This window comes from Hypanus sabinus, chromosome 5 (genome assembly GCF_030144855.1).
Source record: "Hypanus sabinus isolate sHypSab1 chromosome 5, sHypSab1.hap1, whole genome shotgun sequence".
Lineage (NCBI taxonomy): Eukaryota > Metazoa > Chordata > Chondrichthyes > Myliobatiformes > Dasyatidae > Hypanus > Hypanus sabinus.
The window spans coordinates 148493766-148520214 of NC_082710.1; the positions used below are offsets into that span (position 1 = coordinate 148493766).

The following is a 26449-nucleotide window of genomic DNA, read 5'->3' on the forward strand; positions in this document are numbered from 1 at the left end:
TTCTGAGATCATGGCTGATCATCTACTATCAATACCTGGTTCCTGTCTTGTCCCCATATCCCTTGATTCCCCTATCCTAAGATACCTATCTAGCTCCTTGAAAGCATCCAGAGAATTGGCCTCCACTGCCTTCCAAGGCAGTGCATTCCAGACCCACACAACTCTCTGGGAGAAGAAGTTTTTCCTTAACTCTGTCCTAAATGACCTACCCCTTATTCTCAAACCATGTCGTCTGGTACTGGACTCTCCCAGCATCTGGAACATATTTCCTGCCTCTATCTTGTCCAATCCCTTAATAATCTTATATTTTGCAATCAGATCCCCTCTCAATCTCCTTAATTCCAGCATGTACAAGCCCAGTCTTGCTAACCTCTCTGCGTAAGACAGTCAGGACATCCAAGGAATTAATTAGTGGAAGAAGGATGACTGAGTGAGCTCCAACTTTGTGCACGGAATGGTTATTATTAAATCCCCTTTTCTTTATAGTTTGTTTCTCTACTAGCCATATAGTCAAAGTAAGAGTTATAAAGCTTAATCTTTTAATTACATATTGTGTACTGTTTGTTATTTTGAGGTAATGATTTGTAACGGGGATACATCACGCAGCATCCACCCAAACAAGATGTCTTAGGTTTGGTCGAGCAGGGGGTTATCACTCCCTATATTAAGCTGCTAGGCAAAGCGAGTGACCCAGGATATTTTTGCAAAACTTTCTTGAGGAAAACACTTCAACAAAGTGGATTTAGCGGAGGCCTACTTACTGATGGAAATGGAAGACAAGTCCAAAGTGTTTCTCACCATGAGCACTCAAAACGGGCTTTATCACTTTAATCTGCTTATTTGTGGAGAAGCATCTGCACCTGCACTCTGGCAGAAAGCCATGGACCAGGTGCTGCAAGGTTGTCCAGGTTCTCAGTGTCACCTGGATGACATCATTGTTACCTGTGAGGACGACAAGGAACAGCTCCAAAATCTCAAGACAGTGCAAAAAAGATTCAAAGATTATGGGCTCGGAGCACACCAAGACAAGGGTGAATTCTTGAAACCAACCATCCTATTATGGACACACAAAAATCAAGCTGTCGTGGATGCCCCAAGGCTAAAGGATATGTCACAGTTCTGCTTTTTTAAGGACTTTTCAATTACCTTAACAAGTTCCTTCCAGTCCCTTTCTGCCTTCAAATGCTCTTGATCTTTTCAACAAAGTCAGGTTCTCTGGCCTAATTCATCTTATGTTCACCATGGATGTCCAGTCTCCAGACACCTTCATTCCCCATCAGGAAAGCTTCAGAGCTCTCTGTTTCTTTCTGGATACCAGACTCAACCAGTTCCCCTGCACCACCGCTCTCCTCCGTCTAGCAGACATTGTCCTCACTGTCAATAGTGTCTCCTTTGGCTCCTCCCACTTCCTTCAAACAAGAGGTGTAGTCAAGGGAATTTGTATGCGTCCCACTTGTGCTGCCTTTTTGTCAACTACGTGGAACAGTCTATGTTCCATGACTACAGTCATGTCCAACTCCCACTTTTCCTTTGCTACATCAATGACTGCATTGGTGCTGCTTCTTGCACCCATGCCGAGCTCGTTGACTTCATTAAATTCACCACCAAGCACATCTTTCCCTACCTCCCACTTTCCTCAGGGATCACTCCCTACGTGACACACTTGTACATTCATTCCTTCCCCCCCCCCCACTGATCTCCCTCCTGGCATTTATCCTTACATGTATAACAAATGCTACACCTGCCACTATACCTCCTCTGTCACAACCATACAGGGCTCCAGGTGAGGTGACACTTCACCTGTGAGTCTGTTGGGGTCATCTATTGTATCTAGTTGTCCAGGTGTGGTCTCTTGTATATCAGTGAGACCCGACATAGATTGCGAAACTACTTTGCTGAGCACCTACATTCCATCCACCAGAACAAGCGGGATCTCTCAGTGGCCACACATTTTAATTCCATTTCCCATTCCCATTCCGACATGTCCATCCATTGCCTCCTCTACTGTCACAATAAGGCCACACTCAGGTTGGAGGAAGAAATCTTTATATTCCATTAGGGTAGCTTCCAACCTAATGGCATGAACATCAATTTTTCAAACTTCCCTCTCTCACCTTATCACCTTGCCTGCCCATCAACTCCCTCTGGTGCTCCTCCCCCTTTTCTTTCTTCAATGGCTTTCTGTCCTCTGTTGTTAGATTTCCTCTTTAGCCATCTCTGTATCTCTTTCATCAATTTCCCAATTCTTTACTTCACCCCTCTGACCATTTATTCTCCCACACCGCCCCTCCCGCGGTTTCATCTCTCACCTTGTGTTTCTCTCTCCCTCCCCAACCCTCTAATTCTGACTCCTTACCTTTTGTTCTCCAGTCCTGCTGAAAGGTCTCGGCCCAAAACACTGACTGTGCTCTTCTCCATAGATGCTGCCTGGTCTGTTCAGTTCTTCCAGCATCTTGTGTGTATTTCCTGCCAATCCTGGCTATTGTACTTCGCCCCTTGAGCTTATTACTACAGATTGGGAAGAAACGGCAATGGGCAAAACAGTGTGAGGTGTCTTTCCACCGTACCCTCAGACACTGTACTCACACATTATGATCCACAGTGAAGGTTGCCTGAGACGCCTCATGTTTTAGTACATGGTGCAGTCATATCACACGTTATGAGTGATGGAAATGAGTGCCCATAGTCTTTGCATCATGTTCCCTTACTGACACAGGTAAATATTACACACAGATTGACGGAGAGGAGTAAATACCTGAAAAATCTACAAAAGAGGGCACTATCACAGCAGCGTTCAGTCAGGACAGACTGGAGAACTCATCTGCTGAGTTGTTATGGGTGGAACTGAGTAATAAGAAAGGTCCGACCATGTTATTGGGGCTTTATTACAGACCACCGAACAGTGCGAGAGATTTCGAGGAAATTGAATTGGAGAGGCTAGAGAGTGATAGGAGAAGTTTGCCTCTCTGACTGCAGGCCTGTGACTAGCGGAGTGCCTCAGGGATCTGAACTGGGTCTGCTGTTCTTTGTCATCAATATCAACATCTTGATACATGGTTAAATGCATCTCTACGCGTGTGAATGACACCAAGATTGGGGGTGTAGTGGACAGATATTTGAATCAGATATCTGAATGGTTCACAAACCCATGAGTACAACCTTGCTATCCTTCTTTTCTGATGCTATCTACTTCTGTAGCTTATAGTAATTCTTGTCATGACCTGACTGCAAACTTCATGACTTATCTCAGTGGCAATAAATTTGATTCTGATTCCAATTTTGTCATTAAGACTGGTATAGAAGGATCTACAGATCCTCAGTATGGATGTGTGTGAGGATGTTACTGAGCTGCTCCCCCACCCCTCACCATCACGCTCTGTCCCCATCCAGCACATCTGCATGGACAGTCGCCTCTGGCTTTCACACCTCACTCTGGGAGCCTACAGCAGAAAGTGCGAGAGTTCACAGCTCCTTCACTAACACACTGACGCACTGAAGCATTAAAATGGATCAGGACCTTCTGTTAGTGATACAGGGTCACTGATGTGTGCTTAGCCCCCTGCTCTGATTCAGCCAAATTTTCATTCTCCATCCTACATGCTGATTTGTCATCACCTTTGATTTGTCCTATGACAGTGGTGTCATCAGCAAACTTGAATATGACATTGGAGCTGTGCTTAGCCTCACAGTCATAAGTATAAAGTGAGTAGAGCAGGGGGCTAAGCACACATCCCCGTGGTGTACCTGTACTGATGCAGATTGTGCAGGAGATGTTGTTGCCAATCCGAACTGACTGGAGTTTGCAAGTGAGAAAATCTCACCCTCTCCATAAACTGTTTGTTCTTCTGCCATCAGGGAAATGTTACAGGAGCATCAAAACAAAAACCACAAGGCTACTAAACAGCTTCCTCCCACAGGCAGTCAGACTGCAAAATAGCTGCTCTACCTGACTCTGCTTTGGACACTTTTAACTTGCACTGGACAATTGTAACTTGATTTTAACCGACATGTGGCTGTTGTGTTTTACTTTTTATTGTGTTTACTATTTATTTTTGTGTTTGTTATGTTATGATTGCACTTGCCCCTGGGAAACGCTGTCTCATTCTGCCCTGCAGAGCTGATGTTCGGTTGGAATGACAATAAAGTTTTTGATTCTTGATTTTTGATTTTTGATCCAATTGCCGTGCTGCATCTGATGAGAATAACAAGCAAGACCATGATGTTGAATTGTGACTTCAGGAAGCAGAAGTCAGGAGAACACACACCTGTCCTCATTGAGGGCTCGGTGGTGAAAAGGTAAGCAGTTTCACGTTCCAGGGTGTCCAGTGATCTCTCTTGGGCCCAATACAGATAAGACACAGGAAGCTCTACTTCACTGAAAGTTAGAGCAGTTTTGATGAAGACTCTTGCAAATTTTCTGCCGATGTACGGTAATGAGGATTCTGATTGGTTTACAGAGGCTCCACTGTGCATGATTGATAAAGGCTGCATAGTGTTGTAGAGTCAGTCAGCTCCATCACAGGTACAACCATATCAGAGTCTCCCACGCCGTCTAGCAAACTCTAGCCGTAAGTTCATTTAATTTCTTTTCAACAATGGCTTTCTCTTTGCCACACTCCGATAAAGCTGTGACTGGCGAAGTACGCAGTCAACAGTTGTTGCATGTGCAGTCTCTCCCATCTCAGCCACTGAAGCTTGTAACTCCTCAGAGTTGTCTTAGGTCTCTTGGTCCAGCCAGATCGACAGCTCTGCCATATTCTTTCCATTTCTTGATGTACTCCAAGGGATATACAGTAACTTGGAAATGTTTTTGTATCCATCTCTTGGCTTGTGCTTTTCAATAACCTTTTTGAATAGTTGCTTGGAGTGTTCATTTGTCTTCAAGGTATAGTTTTTGCCAGGATGCTGTCTCACCAGCAAATGGACCTTCCAGATACAGATGTATTTTCAGTCTTAAAACAACTTGACTGCACATCTCCAAAATCAGATCAATATTTAACTGGTTATGTGACTTTTAAAACCAATTGGGTGCACAGTGATGATTTGGTGTGTCATATCAAAGGGGGTGAATACTTATGCAATCAGTTATTTTGTATTTTATATTTGTAATTAATTTAGATCTCTATGCAGAGATATGCTTTCACTTTGACACAAAATAATCTTTGGTTTGTTTATCGGTGTCAAAAAAGCCAAACTAAATCCACTGTGATTCAATGTTGTAAAACAATAAAACATGAAAACTTGCAAGGTAGGTGATAACTTTTTATAGGCACTCTATTCCCCTAATTCCTGTTCTGGAATGCAAAGTGAAGTGTTACAGGTACAGAGAGAGGGAAGTGCAGGCAGATAATAAGGAGCAAGCCCACAGCAAATTATTGTCAAATCGTGAATACATCTTAGATAGGAACCTTTCAGCAATTTCCTGCTTGTTTGACTTTAAAAAATGCATCACTTCACACTTATTTACATTGAAGTTCATTTGCTGCTCCTTGCCCCATTTCAGTTTCTAAACAATATTCCTCTGTAACCTACAATAATCTTCACTATCAAAAACAGCTCCTAATTTGTATAGCCTGCCACTAGATGGTTGGATGTTTGAAGCAGCTGTTCATGAACATAATGGTGTGACACTTCAGGCTTCTGCATTAACTGCAGACGGGAGCTGTGAGAAGGAGGCTTGGTCCACATGCTGGGGATCTTTGATAATAGAATCAGAATCAGCAGCAGGTTTATTTTCATGGTCAAGAGGTTCACTTGTTGCTCAGACCGAACATCAAAGTGGGGCTGAAATGTGATCTAAGTGGCTTTGAGCATGGAATACTCATTGGTGCCAGACAGGGTGGTTTGAGTATCTCAGAAACTGCTGATCTCCTGGGATTTTCAGTCTTCAGAGTGCACAAAGAATTGTGTAATAAACACAATAATCCTGTGAAAGGCAGTTCTGTGGACAAAAATGCTTTGCTAATATGAGAGGCTGGTGGAGAACAGCCAGACTGGGTGAAGCTGACAAGAGGGTGACAGTAACTCAAATAAACATGAGTTACAACAGTGGTGAGCAGAAGAGCATTTCTGAATGTTCAACACATTGAACCGTGAAGTGGACCATGGGCAGACACTCAGGTACAGGGGGTGCCTAATAAAGTGACCAGAGACACTGTGTGTGTGTGTGTGTGTGTGTGTGTGTGTGTGTGTGCGCGTGCGCTGCAAAAGGAGAACTGAAACAGAGAGCTACTGTTCATGCTTCACTGACCGTTCAGAAAGCTGATGGTGGAGGTGAAGAAGCCGTTTCTATTGCATTGAGTATGTGCATTTGGGCACCTGTACCTCCTCCTTCATGGCTATAATTGGGGCTGGAGTGGGACGGAGAAGCTGTCAACAACAGGACATTTGACCAGGCCCACCCTGTTCCTCATCCCAGCAAAGACCACAGATGATGCACATTATCAGTCCCTAGGCTCTGTATCAGCTAGGACGGGTTCTCAAAGGAATGTTTGGGTCAGCCTTTCTCCTGAGTTACCTCTCTCCTACTCTCTGATTGTGAGCTGTTCAGGGTTTGGCGACAGGGATTGGAGAGTCATTGTGGGGTTGAGGTTGGGAGGCACTGGCCTAGTTCTGTGTGGAAAAGCCAGGAATGTCCTGGGGCTGCCAGCAAGTAGTTAGACCATAAGATTTCAGAGCAGAATTAGGTCATTCAGCCCATTGAGTCTGCTCCACCGTTATATCATGGTTGATTTTTTTATATCTCTTTCAATCTCATGCTCACGCTCTTTACCTATAAAATTGTTTCTGTACAAGAGTGGGGTCCCATAGTTTCCTGGTGGCCACCCTGGGTACAGGGGGTACTTCTCTGACCTTCCATTATTGACTCAAATCCTCTCTGTTCGCATCTGCTGTGGCCTAGGATGTGGTTCTGCTTTCATCATAACAGAGAGATGCTTAACTGAAGGAGGGGGCAGGACTGGTGTGATCAGATGCTTATAAAGACCTTCAGCAGTTTGGCAGCAAGTTAGACCGAGACTGGGGGCAAGAGAGAGCATGGCGTCCACAAAACTGGTACGGCTGAGCTGAGCTCACCAAAGTGATGCTTTAATCACTTGGTTCTTTCTGCCTGTCTAACATCTTGTTGATTTATTTTACAGAGATATCTGGTGTGTTTAATCCTCCTTCACACATGGACATCGGAAAGTCATGGAGAAGATTTCCAGGTGAGGACAAAACCCCCCCTCTCTCCATCTTGTTCCCAGCCTTCCTTTGTGTCAACACCTCTCCCAATTCTTCTCTCTGACTCCTGCCTCTGTTTCTCTATTTGTGGGGTTGGATTATGATATGGGATGGAAACAGAGCCAGTCACGACGTTGGGAAAATGGAAAAAGAAACATTTTAGGCGATGATGTTAATGGGAGCTGGGAGGCTTTGGACACCGATCAGTGAAAGCTGACACACACGGACAGTGAGCAATTAGCAAGACAAGTAGCATTTCACTGCCAGAGGGTCTGAGAACAAGAGTGGAGACATTTTGCTCCAATTACTTAGTGCCCTTGGGAGACTTACATGGAAATTATTGATTTATTTATGAGATATAGCACAGACTAAGCTCTTCTGACACTTTCAACTGCCCCTGATTTAACCCCAGCCTAATCATGGGACAATTTACAATGACAATTTACCTACCAACCAGTACATCCTCGGATTGTGGGAGGAAACTGGAGCTCCCGGAGGGCATTTCATCCTGTGTCGTCAGTCGTTCCAGACAGAGGGTATGGGCTATGTGCTGGGCTACCAATTAATGCTGAAAGGTTGCCACCGGTCAGCACGAAGCAGTTGAAACGAATGGCCTGTTTCCATGTGGTATGTTTCTGTGTTCACTCAGACAACCCATGTCCACTCTGACACAGGATTTCCGTAGTCCATCTCCATCACTCCCTTAGTTACCAGCTCATGGTTTCTGCTCAGCCTCTCTTCCTGTCCTATATATGTATCTCTCTCTCTCTCTCTCTCACACACACACCTCTGTTGCCCAGTCTCTCTTTACCCCTGACCCTCTCATCCACCCTGTTCCATCTCCCTCTCTCGCACACACTCACTCTCTCCCCTCTCTGCCTCTCTCCCTCCATCTCAGTATTTGTCTGTTTGTCTCTCTCCTCCTCCCTCCCCCTCTACTCCTTCACCAAACCCTCCCTCAATCGATCCTGGATGAGGGGTACACCTGGGAGTTGGCTGAGGATGTGGGAGGTGAAGGATTCGGGCTGTGATGTGACATGGACAGGAGAGGGAGTGAACAGCTCCTGGGTTACGGTGTCGTAGGGATACTGTGGTCTCTGCTGACAGGGAAGGTGAATATGAAGGGTCCTGCCTCGGGTGCTGAAGGAGTACAGTGTGCTTGACTTTACCAGTCGAGGCAGAGATGAAGAGCCAAAAGATTACACTGCAGTTTTATAAAATCTAGTTCGATTGCAGCTGGAGTATTGCATTCAATTCTGGGTGCTGTATTTCAGGAAGGACGTTGAGGATTTGGAGAGGGTGCAGAAGAGACTTATGAGAGAATAGTCAGCAGACAGGCAGACTCTTTTTTCCCAGGGTTGAAATGTCTAACTCCAGAGGGCATGCTTTTCAGTTGAGGGGGTTTAAAGGAGATGGGAGGGACAGGTTTCCCACGCAGAGCGAGTGGGTACCGGGAATGGTGGTGGAGGCAGATACAGTCGAGGTGTTGACGAGACGTTTTGACAGGTCCATGGATTAGACTCGTACATCCTGCTGGGTGAAGAGTCTGTTCCCGTACTGTCCATTTTCTATGTTCCGTGTAGATGGGGAGTGGAGGGATGGGGTGAGGGTGGAGGAGGGTTCAGTGTCTCTGTGTGAACAGTCACTTCAGTCACGCAATACCAAGCTGATGGTCACCCCAGACCCCCAACCGGGACTAATCATCCCCAGATACCCATCCCTAGAAATCCTGATTCCAGACCCCACCACAACAACCCCCACCCCAGGAAACTCCACCCAACTCCGGACCCTTTACCCCAGACCACCACCCCCAGATACACTGTGGGAGGGACAGTGTACATCAGGTGTATGATGTTTGAATGCCCTCTGCATTTCATTCTTTACTCTGCTACATCCTTAAGTGGAAAATCGACAGTGATTCCCGAAGCCGACACATCATCCTGAGCAGAACGAAGATCAGAAATGTTGCTGATGTAAACTGTACGAACGTGTTTTTGTTTTAGATATCTGACTTCGAAACACCTAGAGAGCAGAATATTCTGGAGATTCTCCTACAGGCAGTGAGCAAACTGAGACCTGAGACCAGTCTGAGTCCAAGTAAGTTGACTTACACAATAAGGTTTAACTGTAATAAAAGCAGAAAATGTCAGTTTGCAGTGTCAGTAATGGGGGGAACAGAGTTAATGTTCCAGGTTAAAGATCTGACATCACAGCTAGGAAAAGTTCAAATAAAGCAAGTTAGAATAATCCTGACAAATGATCCCGGGCTGAGATATTTGTACAATTGTTAATCACCAGTGACGTGCTAGCTGACCGGAGGATAGTGAAAGTAATGATTTTATTTCAGAATGATGACAACCAAAGACCGGGGAAATATAGGCCAGTAAGTCTGACATCTGTGCAGTAGCTAGTAAGTTACTAGAGAAGATTCTGAGGGATAAGATACAGACATTTGCAAAGACAGGAGTTGATTAGGCGTAGTCAGCATGGCTTTGTGCATAGACAATCACGTCTTTCAGATTTAATCGAGCTTTTTGACCAAGAAAGCTGATGAGGGTAGGGCAGTAAATAAGACCATAATAAGACCTTTTCACGCAAGGGGTAGTATCCATGTGCGGTGAGCTGTCAGAGGAAGTAAATATGGCAGTACAATGTCAACTTTTAAAAGAGTTGGACAGGTAAACGGACTGGGAATGTGAGAGGTTCACGCACCCATCCACTGGCAATGTGGGACTAGCTTGGACGAGCACCTTGGGCTGCATAGACAGATTTGCATGGTGTTTCCGCATTGCATGAAAATGGTTCCAACTGCAGGGAAGTCAAATATGGAAAAGACACACAGAGCAAGTGGGAGAGCAGAAGGGAATGTTGATCGACATGGTGGGCAAGGGGTCCAAGACTGTGGTTCCCTCAAAGCATTAGCTTAGGTTGGTAGGCTGGTGTAGAAGGTGTGTGACATCCTTGCCTTCAAAGATTGGGCATAGAATATAAACTTGGGGCATGATGTTGCAACTTTACAAAGCCGTGGTTAGCCGACTCAGATTATTGAGTGTAGTTCTGGTCACCCACGGGAAAGATATGATTGTGTCAAAAAGTCACAGAGTCATAGAAAAGTACAACACAGAACAGACCCTTCGGCCCATCTCATCTGTGTCAAAACATTTAAGCTTCCTAGACCCATCAATTTGCTCCTGGACCATAACCTTCAATATCTCTACCATCCATGTACCTATCCAAACTTCTCAAACATTGTAATTGAGCTCACATGAGCCACTTGTACTGGCAGCTCATTCCACAATTTCACCATCCTCCTAGTGAAGATGAAAACAGGAGATGAGATGTCATGTTGAAGTTATCTAAGACATTGGTGAGGCCTAATTTGAACTATTGTGTTCTCCTGAAACATTCCACCTTCCACCCTTAACCCATGACCCACCCAACCTTAGTAGAAAGAGTCTGCTTGCATTTACCCTGTCTGAACCCCTCATAAAATTCTGTATACCTCTACCAAACTCCCCCTCAGTCTTCTACATTCCAAGGAATAAAGTCCTAACCTAATCTATCTTTCCTTGTAACTCGGGTCCTCCAGACCTTGCAATATCCTTGTAAATTTTCTCTGTTCTCTTTCAACCGTATTTATATCTTTCCTGCAGGTAACTGACCAAAATTGCACACGATACTCCAAATTAGGCCTCACCAATGTCTACAACAACTTCCACATAATGTCCCATCTCGTTTTCAATACTTGGATTTATGAAAAACTCTGTTTAAAACGCATCTACCTGTACTTCCAAATCATTTTCTTGACCACATTCCTCAGAGCCTGACCATTCTCTATGTGAGACCTTCCCTGGTTGGTCCTACTGAAGTGCAACACCTCACACTTTGCTGTATTAAACTCTGGGGAGGTTGCAGAGGAGATTCACCAGGTGATTGGTGATTAGTCACTAATTGTCAGAGAAATGAAAGGGTGGCTAAGTGCTAGATCCCTCAAAAGAGCAGTGTGGCCATTGACGTGTGGAGCCACGGGGATGGGCATTGTTTTTAATATTTACTACTAGCTTTTACTGTGCTGGTAACAAAATAAATGTCAGAAATTAATGACTTTGTCCGGGACCTTGTACAACCAACCAGGGAGGAGGTATTGGCAGCCTTACAGATCGTTAAGGAGGATAAATCCCAGAGGCTGACCAAGTACATCCTGGGCCTTGTGGAAAGATGGAGAAAAATTAGTCCTTTGCAGTTCATTGTGGAGATATATTTGTATCACATTTAGCCACAGGTGATAATCTCAAAGACGGGAGGGTGGTTAATGTAACTTTATTTAAGAAGGGCAGCAAAGACAAGCCAAGAAACTATAGACCAGTAAGTCTTGTCATCAGCGTTGGATAAGTTACTGGAGTGGATTCTGAATGACGGGATCTTGTTTTGAAATCTAAATGAGTTTGGATAGATAAGGTCTAATCATGTGCAGTCGGCCCAGTTTTGTGTGCAGGAAATCATGTCTTGTGTTTTGAAGACATAACCAGCATGCCTGATGAGAATGGGGCACTGGATGTCGTCTATATGGAACTTAGCAAGGCCTTTGACATGATCTCTCATGACAAGCTGATTGGGAAGGATAGATCACGTGGAATCCAGGGGGAGATAGCAGACTGGATTAATAATTAGCAACATTTGCCTAGCGTGGCACAGTGCCACAGCGGTGAGAATACCAGTGCCTCGCAGTGGCAGAGTGCCAGGTTCGATCCCAACTCGGGTGTCGTGCACATCCTCTCTGTGACCATGGCATTGCGTCTCATTCCCTCTAGTTGTGACATAACAACAGACAGGTGAACCTCTTCTTCTCCATCTCCAAAATGTCCACCTTCCTGTAACGCAGTGGGCAGAATGCATACAACAGTCCCAATGTGGTCTCAACATTTACGAAATGCAACTGCATGAGACGTCACAAATTAGAACTGGCCTGGTTTGGAACTTAGGTTAGCATGGACCAGGTCTTCCTGTAGACATTCCAGAAGGTGGATTACCCAACGAGTGCAAACTACCCCAGTGTGTGTGAGTGGTAGGGGAAATGGGCCTGGGGCAAAGTGATAGAGAAAGATATTAGAATATAGGATAGAGAAAGGTTACATAAAAGGTGATGGAATATAGGGGAACACGTGTGTGGGGGCATAAGAATGCCCTGGGAGATAGCATTGACTTAAAGGGCTAAACAACTTTAGAGGTAGACAGACCTTACTTGTCCAATACTGTGAGAGTCTCTGTCTCCACCTCTGATGTCACAAGATGATCAGATATGATCATTTGATATGGTCCCCTGCTTTCATCCACCATTGTTGGAGCTGCTTCTGAGATTGCAAACTTTCACAGTAATCTCCATCATGCTGTCTTTCAGGGGCTAAAATTGCCTTTGATGTCCAACTCCAAGGAAATGGGAGAATTGTGAAACCAACAAATCCCATCATCTACGACAGAGTCAATGTGAACAAGGGTAATGGCTACAATCTCACAACTGGGAAGTTCATCGCCCCGAGGTGTGGTCTGTATTTCTTCAGCTACTCGTCACTCCCGACCAGAGGGACAACAACTGACGTTCAGCTCATGAAGAATAACAATGCAGTTAGTGTGATCCACAGTGTCCTGCCCAAGAATAGTTCCCAGCTGACCATGAGAAACAAAATCCTTCAACTCCACAAAGGGGATGAGGTGTGGGTGAAACTGACCATTGGCTCCCTGTGGAGTGAAACAGGCTCCCTCAGCTTCCAGGGCTTCCTACTGGGGCAGTAGGGTGTCCCAGCATGCTTTGCCTCTGCATAATCTTCATGCACTGCAGTTGAAAATGCTTCACCCTGGCAGAAATGTTATTGAATAAACACGAAAAGCTCACTGGGAATAAGTTTAGCTAATGCATGAAGTGAGACAGGGAGACACATAAGTATTGACCAGCAAAAGATGAGAACTGGAACGTTGTCTTTGTTAAAGCGTCTGAAGGCAGAAAACTGGAAATACGCCTCCCGGGAGTAGGAGACGATCACTCGGGCCATCCAGCCTGACCTGTGGGTTGTGCTGAGCCCAACCTCAGAAAACATGGTCCCAGACCTTCACCATTACACTCTGTAAGGATATTGTATCCTTTTGTCAGCTGTGAACACCGACAAATTACCACCTGTTAATAAAAAAGCTCTTTTGGGTTTTTGTCTCCCAAAGTGACTTCCCACATTATATTCCAACCCCCATGCTGTTATTGTTCCCAGTCTGTTCTCTTCACCCTGAAGTCTCTCTGCATCCTCCTCATAGCTCCCACTGATATCTGGCGTATTCAGAACGTGACCATATCCTGTGGCGAGATTCCACACCTCTCTTCTAACACACCACCATCCATGTGTAATCCATGAATTACGTACAGATGATGATCCCGCAAAGGTTACTCTAATGACTGTAATTTCACTGGCTGATGTAGCTGACTGCTGAATTTGTGAATGCAAAATTAAATGCTTTTTTTGGATCAAATATTCTGTCATGTTCTTTGACTTCCATTATTTTCACAATTTGCTGTTAATTTAATCACATATGTAAATATTAGGCTCTGATCTATGATTGACTGAAAACCTCACTCAATCTCCCAGTTCAGTGATTGAGTTGTCAGACTTTGGCCTGGATCTCCTATTGGTTTGTCAGCTGCCTGAGGTTGTCACTCTCCTGTCTTTAAACAACACCACCTCTTCTGTGGTAAAATCTCCCTCTGGAAGACCATCTTATTGCATCTACTGGGGGAGGGACCGTACAAGGTTCCATTAATATTTTTTCCTTTCTCTTCTCCATGGAAAACCCTGCAAATATCCCCATGTTAACAGGTTTAACAGAGGAGCTGGTTTCTGAAAATGGGAAGAAAGCTGTAAAATCCCAAACCATAAGGGATAAAGAGTCTGAAAAATTCTCAGCGCTGAACACTAAAACACCCTAAATCACCCTGAACACTAAAACACTAAATCGCTAAAACACGAATGGTCTGCACCCTATAGGTGTGAACGGACAGGGCTGCAGAGACACTGGAGACATTGGTTGAATTCTTTCAGAACTCACTAAATTCTGCAAAGCTTCCACAAGCAGGAAAACAGCCAGTGTGACCACCTTGTTCCCTCATGTGGGAGCGCCGAGATACAGGTGTCACTGTGGAATGGTCAGGGGCCACTGAGGAAGAGGGAAGTTATACTTTTCCTGCTGTACAGAGTGTTTCAGAACACTTTCTCTCAGAGATGGTGGGAACAGTTTCTCTCCAGAGAAAGCCTGCTACTTCAAGGTCCAATATCTGAGCCGTAGAGTCCTGTTTTAATCTGCATCTTTATACATTAATTCTATTTAGACCATAAGACATAGGAACAGAATTAGGCCATTCAAGTCCACTCTACCATTTCATCATGGCTGATCTCGGATCCCATTCAACCCCATACAACTACCTTCTCTCCATATTCCTTGATGCCCCAACCAATCAGGAATCTATCAACCTCCGCTTTAAATGTTCATGGATTTGCCCTCCACCATCGTCTGTAGCCGAGAGTTCCACAGATTCCTCATTCTCTGGACAAAAAAATTCCTCCTTACTTTTGCTATAAATCATTGCTCCTCAATTTTGAGACCGTGAGTCTTGAATTTTGAGTTATGGATACCCCTATGAGAGGAAACATCCTCTGCACATCCACCCTATCCAGCCCTTTCAACATTTCATGGGTTTCAATGAGGTCCCCATGCATGGTTCTAAATTCCAGTAACTACAGGCCTAAAGCAGCCAGGTTCTCCCCACATGTTAACCCATTCCCAAAATCATCTTCGTGAACCTCCTCTGTGCTCTCTCCAATGACAATACACCTTTCCTGAGGTAAGAGACCCAAAACTGTTGACTGTACTCCAAGTGTGACCTGACTAGCGCCTGATAAAGCTTCAGAATTATCCCCTTGTCTCAGTTCAACACACTCATTGCTCCTACATCACCACTGTCATTTCCCCCCTCCCCAATCTCAGCCCCACTGTCCCACTCTAGACCACTCCCATTTCTCCTCTTCACCCTACAGTCCCCCACCCTCCTTCTCTATAGCATCTCCACACACTCTCTGCACACACACTCCCTGTTTATCGACCCGCCTGGTCGCCGACGTCTCTTAGAGTGTCGGTACAACGCAGACTGAGCACACCTCTGAAATTCGGCTTCTGATTCTGCCAGATTTGCCTGACGACTGAAGGGGGCTGGTGAGGACTAACTGTTCCAGATAACAGACGAAAGGGTGCAGGAAGAGTCAGTGTCCCACTCGTTTAACATCACCATAGAGTTAAACCCATTTCTGGTCAGCCTGACCTCACAAGACATGAGAGAGGGACAGAGAGAGGGACAGAGAATGACTGATAGTCCTGTTTTGTTCAATTCTGTGGACAGATCAAGCCTCTTGTTCAAAGTTCAAAGTAATTGTATTTTCAAAGCACATAAACATCAGCATATACTATCCTGACATTCATTCTCTTGAGGGCATTAACAGTAAATACAAAAATACACAACAGAATCAATGAAAAACTGCACACACCAAAGACAGACAAACAACCAACGTGCAAACAACACCACATTGTGCAAATACAAAAATGAAAGAAACATAATAATGATAAGACCATAAGACATAGGAGTAGAATTAGGCCATTTGGCCCATCAAACCTGCTCAAACTTTCAATCATGGCTGATTTATTATCCCTCTCAACCCATTTCCCTGCTTTCTCCCCATAAACGTTGACACTCTGAGTAACCAAGAAACTATCAACATCTTCTTTAAATATACTCAATGACTTGGTTTCCACAGCCTTCCATGGCAATGAATTCCACAGATTCACCACCATCTGGCTAAAGAAATTCCTTTTTATCTCTGATCTAACTGGATATTCGTCTATTCTGAAGTTGTGCCCACCGGTCCCAGACTCACCCTCTATAGGAAACATCCTCTTCATATTCATCTATCTAGGCCTTTCAATATTCAATAGGTTTCAATGAGATCCAGCCCTCATTCTTCTAAACTCCAGCAAATACAGACCTACAGCCATCAAACACTCCTCATATGTTAATCCTTTCATTCCCAAATTCATTCTCCTGACCCTCCACTGGACTCTCTCCAATGTCAACACATCTTTTCTTAGATAAGGAGACCAAACCTGCTGAAAATACTCCAACTGTGGTCTGACCAAAGCCTTGTAAAGCCTCAGTGTCACATCTTTGCTCTGACATTCTAGTCTTCTCAAAATGAATGATAACGTTGCATTTGCCTTCCTCACCACTGACTCAATCTTGAAGTTAACCTTTGACCAATCTGGCACGAGGACTCCCAAGTCCATTTGCACCTCTGATTTTTGAATTTACTCCCTGATTAGAAAATAGACTACACCATTATTCCTTCTCTCAATGTGCATTCCATACACTTCCCTACAGTATATTTCATCTCTCACTTTTTTTCATTTCCATCATCCAAATTGTTGATGTGTAACATGAAGAGAAGCGGTCCCAATACCAACCCCTGTGGAACATCACTTCTCACTGGCAGCCAAACAGAATAGGCCTCCTTTGTTCAAACTCTTTGTCTCCTGCCAATCAGTCTATTTTCTGTCCAGTGTATCTTTCATGTAATATTATGGGCTTTCATCTTGTTAATTTAATTGACTTTATTTCTTACGTCCTTCACATACATGCGAAGTAAAAATCTCTACGTTACGTCTCCATCTAAATGTGTAATGTGTAGTCAGAGTAATTCATAATAAATAGAACATGCAATGTAATATAGAGCACACTCAAGTCAATGTGAGTTCATCAGTCTGATGGCCTGGTGGAAGAAGCTGTCCCAGAGCCTGTTGGTCCTGAATTTTACTCTGCGGTACCGCTTCCCGGATGGTGGCAGCTGGAATAGATTGTGGTTGGGTTGGCTTGGGTCCCCAATGATCCTACAGGCCCTTTTTACACAACTGTCCTTGTAAGTGTTTTGAATCATGGGAAGTTTCATAACTACAGATGTGCTGGGCTGTCTGCATCACTATCTGCAGAGTCCTGCGATTAAGGGAGGTACGGTTCCCATACCAGGCAGTGATGCAGACAATCAGGATGCTCTCAATTGTGCCCCTGTAGAAGTTCCTTAGGATTTGGGAGCCCATACTAAACTTCCTCACTGTCTGAGGTGAAAGAGGTGCTGTTGACCTTTCTCACCCCATATCTGGTGTGTACAGACCATATAAAGTCTTCAGTGATGTGGATGCTAAGGAACTTGAAGCTGTTTACCCTCTCAACCCCAGATCCATTGATGTTAATAGGGGTTAGCCCACCTCCATTCCTCCTGAAATCTACAACTAGCTCCTTTGTTTTTGCAACATTAGGGGAGAGCTTGTTTTCTTGACACCAGTGTGTCAGAGAGGTGACTTCTTCCCTGTAGACCACCTCGTTATTGTTTGAGATTAGGTCAATCAATATAGTGGTGTCCGCAAATTTAATTAGCAGATTGGAGCAATGGGTGGTGATATATATGGGTATACAGGGAATAAAGAAGCCTCATGTGAGGCACCTTGTCAAAGGTCTTCTGAAAACCCATGTACACATTGTCCATTGACTCTCCTTTGTCTATCCTGCCTGTTATTTCCTCAAAGAGTTTCAAAAGATTTGTCAGGCAAGAGATCTCCTTAAGAAAACCATGTTGACTTTGGATTACTTTATCACATGACTCCAAGTACCCCAAAATCTCATCCTTAATTATAGACACCAAAATCTTCTCAACCACAGAAGTCCGGTTAACAGGCCTGTAATTTCCATTCATCTGCTTCCCTCCCTGTGGAGTGGAGTAACATTTGCAATATTCCAGTCCTCAGGAACCATTACAGGATCTAGTGATTTTTGAAAGATCATTACTTCTGCCTTTACAATCTCTTCAGCTACCTCTGGGATGTAGTCCATCAGGTCCAGATGTCGTATCTACCTTCAGACCTTTCTGCTTCCCAAGCACCTTCCTTTAGTTTTAGCAACTACATCAATTTCTGCACACTGGCACTCCTGAATTTCTGCTACAGTCTTCCACAATGAAGACTGACACAAAGTGTTTATTACATTTGTCAGGTATTTCTATGTCACACTACCCCCCCCCCCCCCACCCCCATGACTACCTCTCCAGCATCATTCTCCAGTGATCTGATATCCATTCTCACCTCTCTTTTACCCTTCATATATCTGGAAAAGAACATTGGCCAGTTTACCTTCATATTCCATGTTTTCTGTCCTTATGTTATTAGTTACCTTCTGTTGGTTTTTTAAACCATAGAATCATAGAACATTACAGCACAGAAACAGGCCTTTTGGAGCTTCTTGGCAGCACTGAACCATTTTACTGCCTAGTCCCACTGACCTGCACCTGGACCATATCCCTCCATATCCCTTCTCTGCACTCTTTCAACCTTATTAATATCCCTCCTGTAATTCAGGTGACCAAAACGGAACACAATACTCTAAATCTGGCCTCACCAATGCCTTGTACAACCTCACCATAACATTCCAATTCTTATACTCAATACTTTGATTTATAAAGGCCAATGTACCAAAAGCTCTCTTTATGACCTTATCTAACTGTGACGCTATTTTTAGGGAATTTTGAATCTGTATTCCAAGATCCCTCTGTTCTACTGCACTCCTCAGTGCCCTACCATTTATCTTGTATGCTCTACCCTGGTTTGTCCTTCCAAAGTGCAATACCTCACACTTGTCTGTATTAAACTCCATCTGCCATTTTTCAGCCCATTTTTCCAGGTTGTCCACAACCCTCTACAAGCTTTGAAAACCTTCCTCACTGTCTGCTTCACCTCCAATCTTTGTATCATCAGCAAATTTGCTGATCCAATTTACCACATTATCATCCGGATCATTGATATAGATGACAAATAACAATGGACCCAGCACTGATCCCTGTGGCACACCACTAGTCACAGGCCTCCACTCAGAGAAGCAATCCTCCACTACCACTCTCTGGCTTCTCCCATTGAGCCAATGTCTAATCCAATTTACTACCTCACCATGTATACCTAGCGACTGAATCTTCCTAACTAACCTCCTATATGGGACCTTGTCAAAGGCCTTACTGAAGTCCATTTAGACAACATCCACTGCCTTCCCTTCATCCACTTTCCTTGTAACCTCCTCAAAAAAACTCTAATAGATTTGTTAAACATGACCTACCATGCACAAAGACATGTTGACTCCCCCTAGTAAGTCCCTATCTATCTAAATATTTGTAGATCCTATATCTTTGTACACCTTCCAATAATTTACCTACTACCAACATCAAATTTACCAGCCTATAATTTCCCAGATTAGTTTTAGAGCCTTTTTTAAACAACGGAACAACGTGAGTTACCCTCCAATCATCCAGCACCTAACCGTAGATACCGACATTTTAAATATATCTGCCAGGGCCCCTGACGTTTCAACACTAGTCACTTTCAAGGTCCGAGGGAATACCCTGTCAGATCCTGGGGATTTATCTACTCTGATTTGCTTCAAGGTAGCAAGCACCTCCTCCTCTTCAATCTGTATAGGTTCCATGACCTCACTACTTGTTTGCCTTATTTCCATAGACTCCATGCCAGTTTCCTTAGTAAATAAAGATGCAAAAGACCCATTTAAGATCTCTCCATTTCTTTAGGTTCCATACATAGCCCACCACTCTGATCTTCAAGAGGACCAATTTTATCCCTTACTACCCTTTTGCTCTTAATATACCTGTAGAAGCTCTTTGGATTATCCTTCACCTTGACTGCCAAAGCTACCTCATGTCTTTTTTATTATCCCTCCTGATTTCTTCCTTAAGTTTTTTTTTTGCACTTTTTATACTCCTCAAGCACCTTATTTGCTCCGTTTCCTATACATTTTATACATCTCTCTCTTCATCTTTATCAGAGTTCCAATATCCCTGGAGAACCAAGGTTCCTTATTCTTATTCACTTTGCCTTTAATCCTGACAGGAACGTACAAACTCTGTAATCTCAAAATTTCTCCTTTGAAAGCCTCCCACTTACCAACGACATCCTTGCCAGAGAACAACCTGTCTCAATCCACACTTTTTAGATCCCTCATTTCTTCAAATTTGGCCTTTTTCCAGTTTAGAACCTCAACCCAAGGACCTGATTAGATTAGTTTATGAGGACACTCAGTCCTTGTTTATTGTCATTTAGTAATGCATGCAGTAAGAAATGATACAATGTTCCCCCGGTATGATATCACAGAAACACAAGACAGACCAAGACTAACTGACAAAAACCACATAATTATAACATGTAGTTACTACAGTACAAAGCAATACTGTAATATGATAAGTGCAAACCATGGGCATGGTAAAAAAGTCTCAAAGTCCCCGACAGCGCATCATATCACGCAGACGGGAGAAAGAAGAAAAACTCTTCCTGCCATGAACCTCCAGCGCCGCAAAACTTCCCGAAGCAGCCTCTGGAAGCACCCGACCACAGCCAACTCTGAGTCGGTCCAAAAACTTCGAGCCTCCGACCAGCCCTACGACACCGAGCACCGAGCACCATCGCTACCGAGCACTTCGACCCTGGCCCCGGCCACCAAGCAACAGGCAAGGCCGAGGATTCGTGGCCTTCCTTTGCAGAGATTTTTCGACCGCACAGGAGCAGCGACAGCGAAACAGGCATGTCAGAAGTTTAACCAGATGTTCCTCCGTGCTTCTTATGTCCGTCCCCATCAAATCAGGATTGTGCACAGCATCCCACTTAACAGATGACAGATATTCATCCTGGAGAGGCCGCTGCGCGCTGCCATCGCACCACCATCTTCTCACGGAAGATCTATGTTTATTCATGATCAGGTTGAAACTAGTGGTGTTATGATCACTAGAACCAAAGTGTTCCCCTACACACACTTCCATCACCTGCCCTAACTCGTTTCCTAATAGGAGATCTAATATTGCATCCTCTCTAGTCGGTACCTCTATATATTGATTTAGACAACTTTCCTGAACACATTTTAGAAACTCTAACCCATCTACACCTTTAATAGTATGGGAGTGTCAATCAACATGTAGAAAATTAAAATCCCCTACTTTATGTTTCCTGCAGTTGTCTGTTATCTCTCTGCAGATTCGCTCCTCCAATTCTCACTGGCTATTGTGTGGTCTATAATATAACCCCATTAATGTGGTCATACCTTTCCTGTTTCTCAGCTCCACCCTTGTGGCCTCGATAGACAAGCCCTCTAATCTGTCCTGCCTGAGCACTGCTGTAATATTTTCCCTGACGAGCAATGCCACAACCCCCCCCCCCCCACCCTTCATCCCTCTGCCTCTATCACATCTGAAACATGGGAACCCTGGAACATTAAGCTGCCACTCCTGCCCTTCCTGTAGCCAAGTTCCACCAATGGCTATAATGTCATAATTCCACGTGTTAATCCACACCCTCAGCTCATCAACCTTCCCCACAATACTCCTCGCATTGAAGTAGACACACCTCAGAAGATTATTTTCACAACACACAACCCTTTTATTTGTGACTTTGCATGAAACCTTAACATGATCCTGAAATCTGAAACCCTGCCCCCTACACCAGGTCCTCAGCCACGTATTCATCCTCCAGAGCATCCTAAAGCTTCCCAATCCTCAAAGATACCAATCATCTTTGCTATGTTATATGCCTTCTCTTCTGCTTTAATGCAGTCATTGAACTCTCTTGTCAGCCACGGTTGCCTCATCCTCCCTTTAAAATATCTTTTCGTCATTTGGATGCATCTATCCTGTGCCTTCCAACTTGCCCCAGAAACTCTAGCCACTGCAGTCCGCCAACTTCTCTGCTAATGTCCCCTTCCAATCAACTTTGCCCAATTGTCCTCTCATGCCTCTATAATTCTCTTTACTCCAGTGTAAAGCACACATCTAAACAGAGTGCAATTGTGGCGCTAGCAAAAAGGATATGTGAGTCAAAAATGAAAATAAGGGAAGAACAAGGCTTAATTAACATAACAAAGATGGCGATAATTGGAACCATTACAGCATTTGAAAGTGGCATTGAAGACTGGGCAACTTACAGTGAAAGAGTGGAGTTATATTGTGAGGCTAATGGTGTTAAGGATGAAAAGAAAGCCAGCGTCTTACTCAGTATTATGGGAGCAAAAACATACAGTTTGTTATGGAGCTTGTTAACTCCTGAAAAGCCAGCTGACAAAACGTTCAAGCAAATATTTGACACTCTTCAACAGTATTTAAACCCCAAACCACTGCTGAAAGATTTAATTTTCACAATCGGAATCAGAGCAAAAATGAAAGTATTTCTGAATATTGTGCTGAATTGCGCAAATTATCAGAACACTGTCAGTTTGGAGCTGGTCTATCAGATGCATTGAGGGACAGGTTAGTGTGTGGCATGGACTGTGAAACCACACTGGAGAAGCAGAAAAAGGACAAAATACAGAGAAACAAGAAACCCCAGAAAGGAAAACACAACAATGTACACAAAATGGAAGAAAGTAGTTCTGATGAAAATGACTCAGACAAAGGTGAATTGTCTTGTCTGCAACTTGACAGGATGAAAGAGACAGATGATCGAAGAGTAATAAGGATCACTCCACAAGTGGCATCCGTGAGACTGAAAATGGAGTTCGACACAGGCTCAGCTTTAAAAGTGATCTCTGGAAACGACTGCGAACGACTGTTTTCTAACGTACTCCTGAAACGAACTAAGCTACTGCTAAAGAGTTACACAGGACAGAAGGAGCATCCCAAAGGTAAAATTAAAGTGACAGTGACCTACGAAGACAAAACACAGCAGCTGAACCTCTATGTACTGAAATATGGAAGATCACTGTTGCTGGGACGAGAATGCCTCAGGAAAATTCAGTTGGATTGGCACATCATCAAGGCACTAGATGTGTCAACAAAGGAGGATAGCTCAGTGGGGAAGACATCCGCAGCTCTCCTCTCACCCATTGTTGATTATTGCAATGACGAGGAGGAGCTAGACAACATTGACAATGAGGATGAACTCAGTATCCGTGGCCATGACTCGGATGAAGATTCAGAGGATGCAAGGGAGACAGATGTTGCCAATAGGCAGGATGATGAAGACTACCTGGAAGTAAAAGAGCAGATGTACCAGGAGAAATTGACATCTCTGAAAAGCCAGTTACAGCAGTTACAGAAAGGCACTTTGCAAAAGTATCAGGAAAGGATGAAGCAACTGGATCAAAAATACAAGCAAAGAATATGAAATGCAGAGCTTTTTCTGCAACTGGAGACAGAACAAGTGGAAAGGAATTATATTACCGTGAAGAAACCAGCAGTGGAGAAATTTGAAGATAAAAAGGTTGAGTTAGAAGAAAAGAAAAAGTTGATTGAGGATGAAAGGCTAACAATGGAACTCATGGGAGATTTTATGGAGGTAAAGCCAATAATGACTAGGAAACTAAGGAGGAGACCTAATGACCCTGTTCCAATTACAGACAAAAGATGAAAACCTGCACATGTGCAGTTAAATTTCTTGTTAACATATGAACAGATAATGGAATATCTGCGAACTCTCAATAAGCTTAAAACTCTGAAAAGACCAGCATCTCTGTCTTCTCCTGAGCATCTTCCCAGCACTCCTGCTGAATCACCAGCACAAAGATATGAAGCATGAATAGAAAATGGAAAGTTATGTTACGATTAGAGATGGTATCATAAAGGTCAGGCTATCTATTTGGAATTTAAGGAGATATGAAAATTGGCTGTGTAATTAGCTCAGTTGGAACAATTGAGATATGGGTAAGGAAGACAAGTGATAGCACAAAGATGCGTATATATCTATGACAGCTGCACAGAGAAGTCCTCATTATACGGAGGTGATCTGCTGCCTAGAACTCTTCATTTCGTTTCATTTTTCAATCTTTTTACTGATTTCCAGCAAAAAAAATACAAATCAGAGGAGTTCAGCAAATAGATAATACAAAAGACATATAAACAGCAATAAAGAAGAGTATATATTGTCAAAATCAAATATGTATAATGTTACGCTGTTGTATATATACAGTATAATCAAAATAAACCCATAACTCCTCTTAACAGATCATTAAAAAAAGAATGGAAAGAAAAAAAGGAAAAGAAAAGAAAAGAACAGAAAGATTGGCAGTCCATTTGAGGAAAAATTTTTAAAAAGGAAAAAGAAAGAACATCATCCAGTCAACTCCAAACCTTCACGGATAAGGATTTTCCCCAGAGAGAATAAAGAAAAATAATAAATAAAATATAAATCAAATCATATGAAAATATTGAATAAAGTATCAGCAGACTTGCTCAAAATTAAAAGCTGCATCAAACGCCCGGCTTCTAATTTTCTCCAAGCTTAAACATGAGATAATGGAGGAGAGCCAATAGAAAACAGTAGGCGGATTAGATTCTTTCCAGTATAACAAGATAGCTCTCCTAGCCAGTAAAGCTGAAAATGCTATCACATGTTGAGTGGAAGCAGATACTTTACCTACTTCCTCTGGAATGATCCCAAAAATTGCCGTAAGTGAATTCAACATCCACATCTATAGTGTTCTAAATACATCTCTCCAAAAATTATTTAAACTTACACAGGACCAAAACATATGAGTTAGAGTAGCCACCTCTATGTTACATCTGTCAGAAATAGGACTTATATTAGGAAATATATGCGCCAATTTATCTTTAGACATATGGGTCCTATGTACAATCTTAAACTGAATTAAAGAATGGCATGCACAGTTAGATGAATTATTATCTAGATAATAAATGTGACTCCATTGATCATCTGAAAGTGAATGTTGGAGTTCTATTTCCCAAGTGCGTTGAACCTATCATTAGGCGACATGCGAGCATTCATGAACTGTTTATAAATAATAGCTATTAATAATTTTTGAAATGGTTTAAGCTGAAAGATAACATAAGCCAAATTTGAAGAACAGGCCAGGGGATAATTCAGTAAAAAATCACATAAAAATTCCTAATCTGTAAGTATCTAAAAAAATGCATGTTAGAGATATCATATTTATCCATTAACTGTGAAAAAGACATTAAACAATCCTGTAAGAACAAATCTAAAAAAGTTTTTATTCCCTTAGTTTTCCATATTAAAAAATCCTTATCCAGAGTTGATGGTTTAAAAAAATTAGAATAAATATTACTAGAAAGTAAAAAATAATTTAATTCAAAAAATCTACGAAACTGAAACCAGATTTTTAAAGTATGCTTAACGATAGGGTTGAGAGCTTGTCTACCTATCCTGGAGAATGAAAAAGGAAGAGGAGCTCCTAATAAAGAAGCTAAAAAAAATCCCGCTACCGAATTTTCCTCCAATTGTAACTATGGAGTGCGATCCTGGCTATCTGTATCACAGATCCAAGAAGTAATATAACAAACATTAATTGCCCAATAATAAAATCTAAAGTTTGATAGGGCCAGTCCTTCATTTTTTTTTTGCAATAAAAGTTTATTCACTCTAGAGCTTTTGTTACTCCAAACATAAGACAAAATAATAGAATCTATTTTATTAGAAAATGTCTTTGGAACAAAAGAGGGAACTGTTTGAAATATATATAAAAATTTCAGTAAAATAACCATTTTTATAGCACTAATGACATCAATGACATCGACATCGGCAACCATTTAGAAAGCACTTATTGAGTATATTCAATTAGAGGGGAAAAATTATACTTTATATAAGTCCTTAACATTTTTAGAAATTTTGATACCAAGGTAAGTGAAATGGTTTTTAGCAACATTAAAAGGAATTTGATCATAATGATCAGAATAATTATTAATAGGAAATAATTCACTTTTATGTAAATTAAGTTTATATCCAGAGAAAATACTAAATTCCATAAATATAGATAGCATAAAAGGCATAGATTTCCGAGGGTTTGAAATGTAAACTAATAAATCATCCACATACATCGAAACCTTATGCAATTTATCCCCTCTCTTAATACCCTGCACAGAATTAGAATCCCTAAGGGCAATAGCAAGTGGTTCTAAGATCAAATTAAATAATAAAGGACTAAGAGGACAACCCTGGTGGGTTCCTCTATATAATCTAAAATAAGGAGACTTTTGATTATTAGTTATAACTGGTAAATCAATTTAATCCAGGAAATAAATCCCGGGCCAAAATTAAACCTCTTCAAAACCTGAAATAATTAAGACCACTCCACCCTATCAAA

The 26449-nt window shown here is 42.7% G+C and overlaps 1 pseudogene; it reads left to right on the top strand.

Moving 5' to 3' along the window:
• The first annotated feature begins 7830 nt into the window (after window positions 1–7830).
• Window positions 7831–24125, top strand: LOC132393854 (sin3 histone deacetylase corepressor complex component SDS3-like; annotated as a pseudogene).
• Window positions 24126–26449: the final 2324 nt, after the last annotated feature.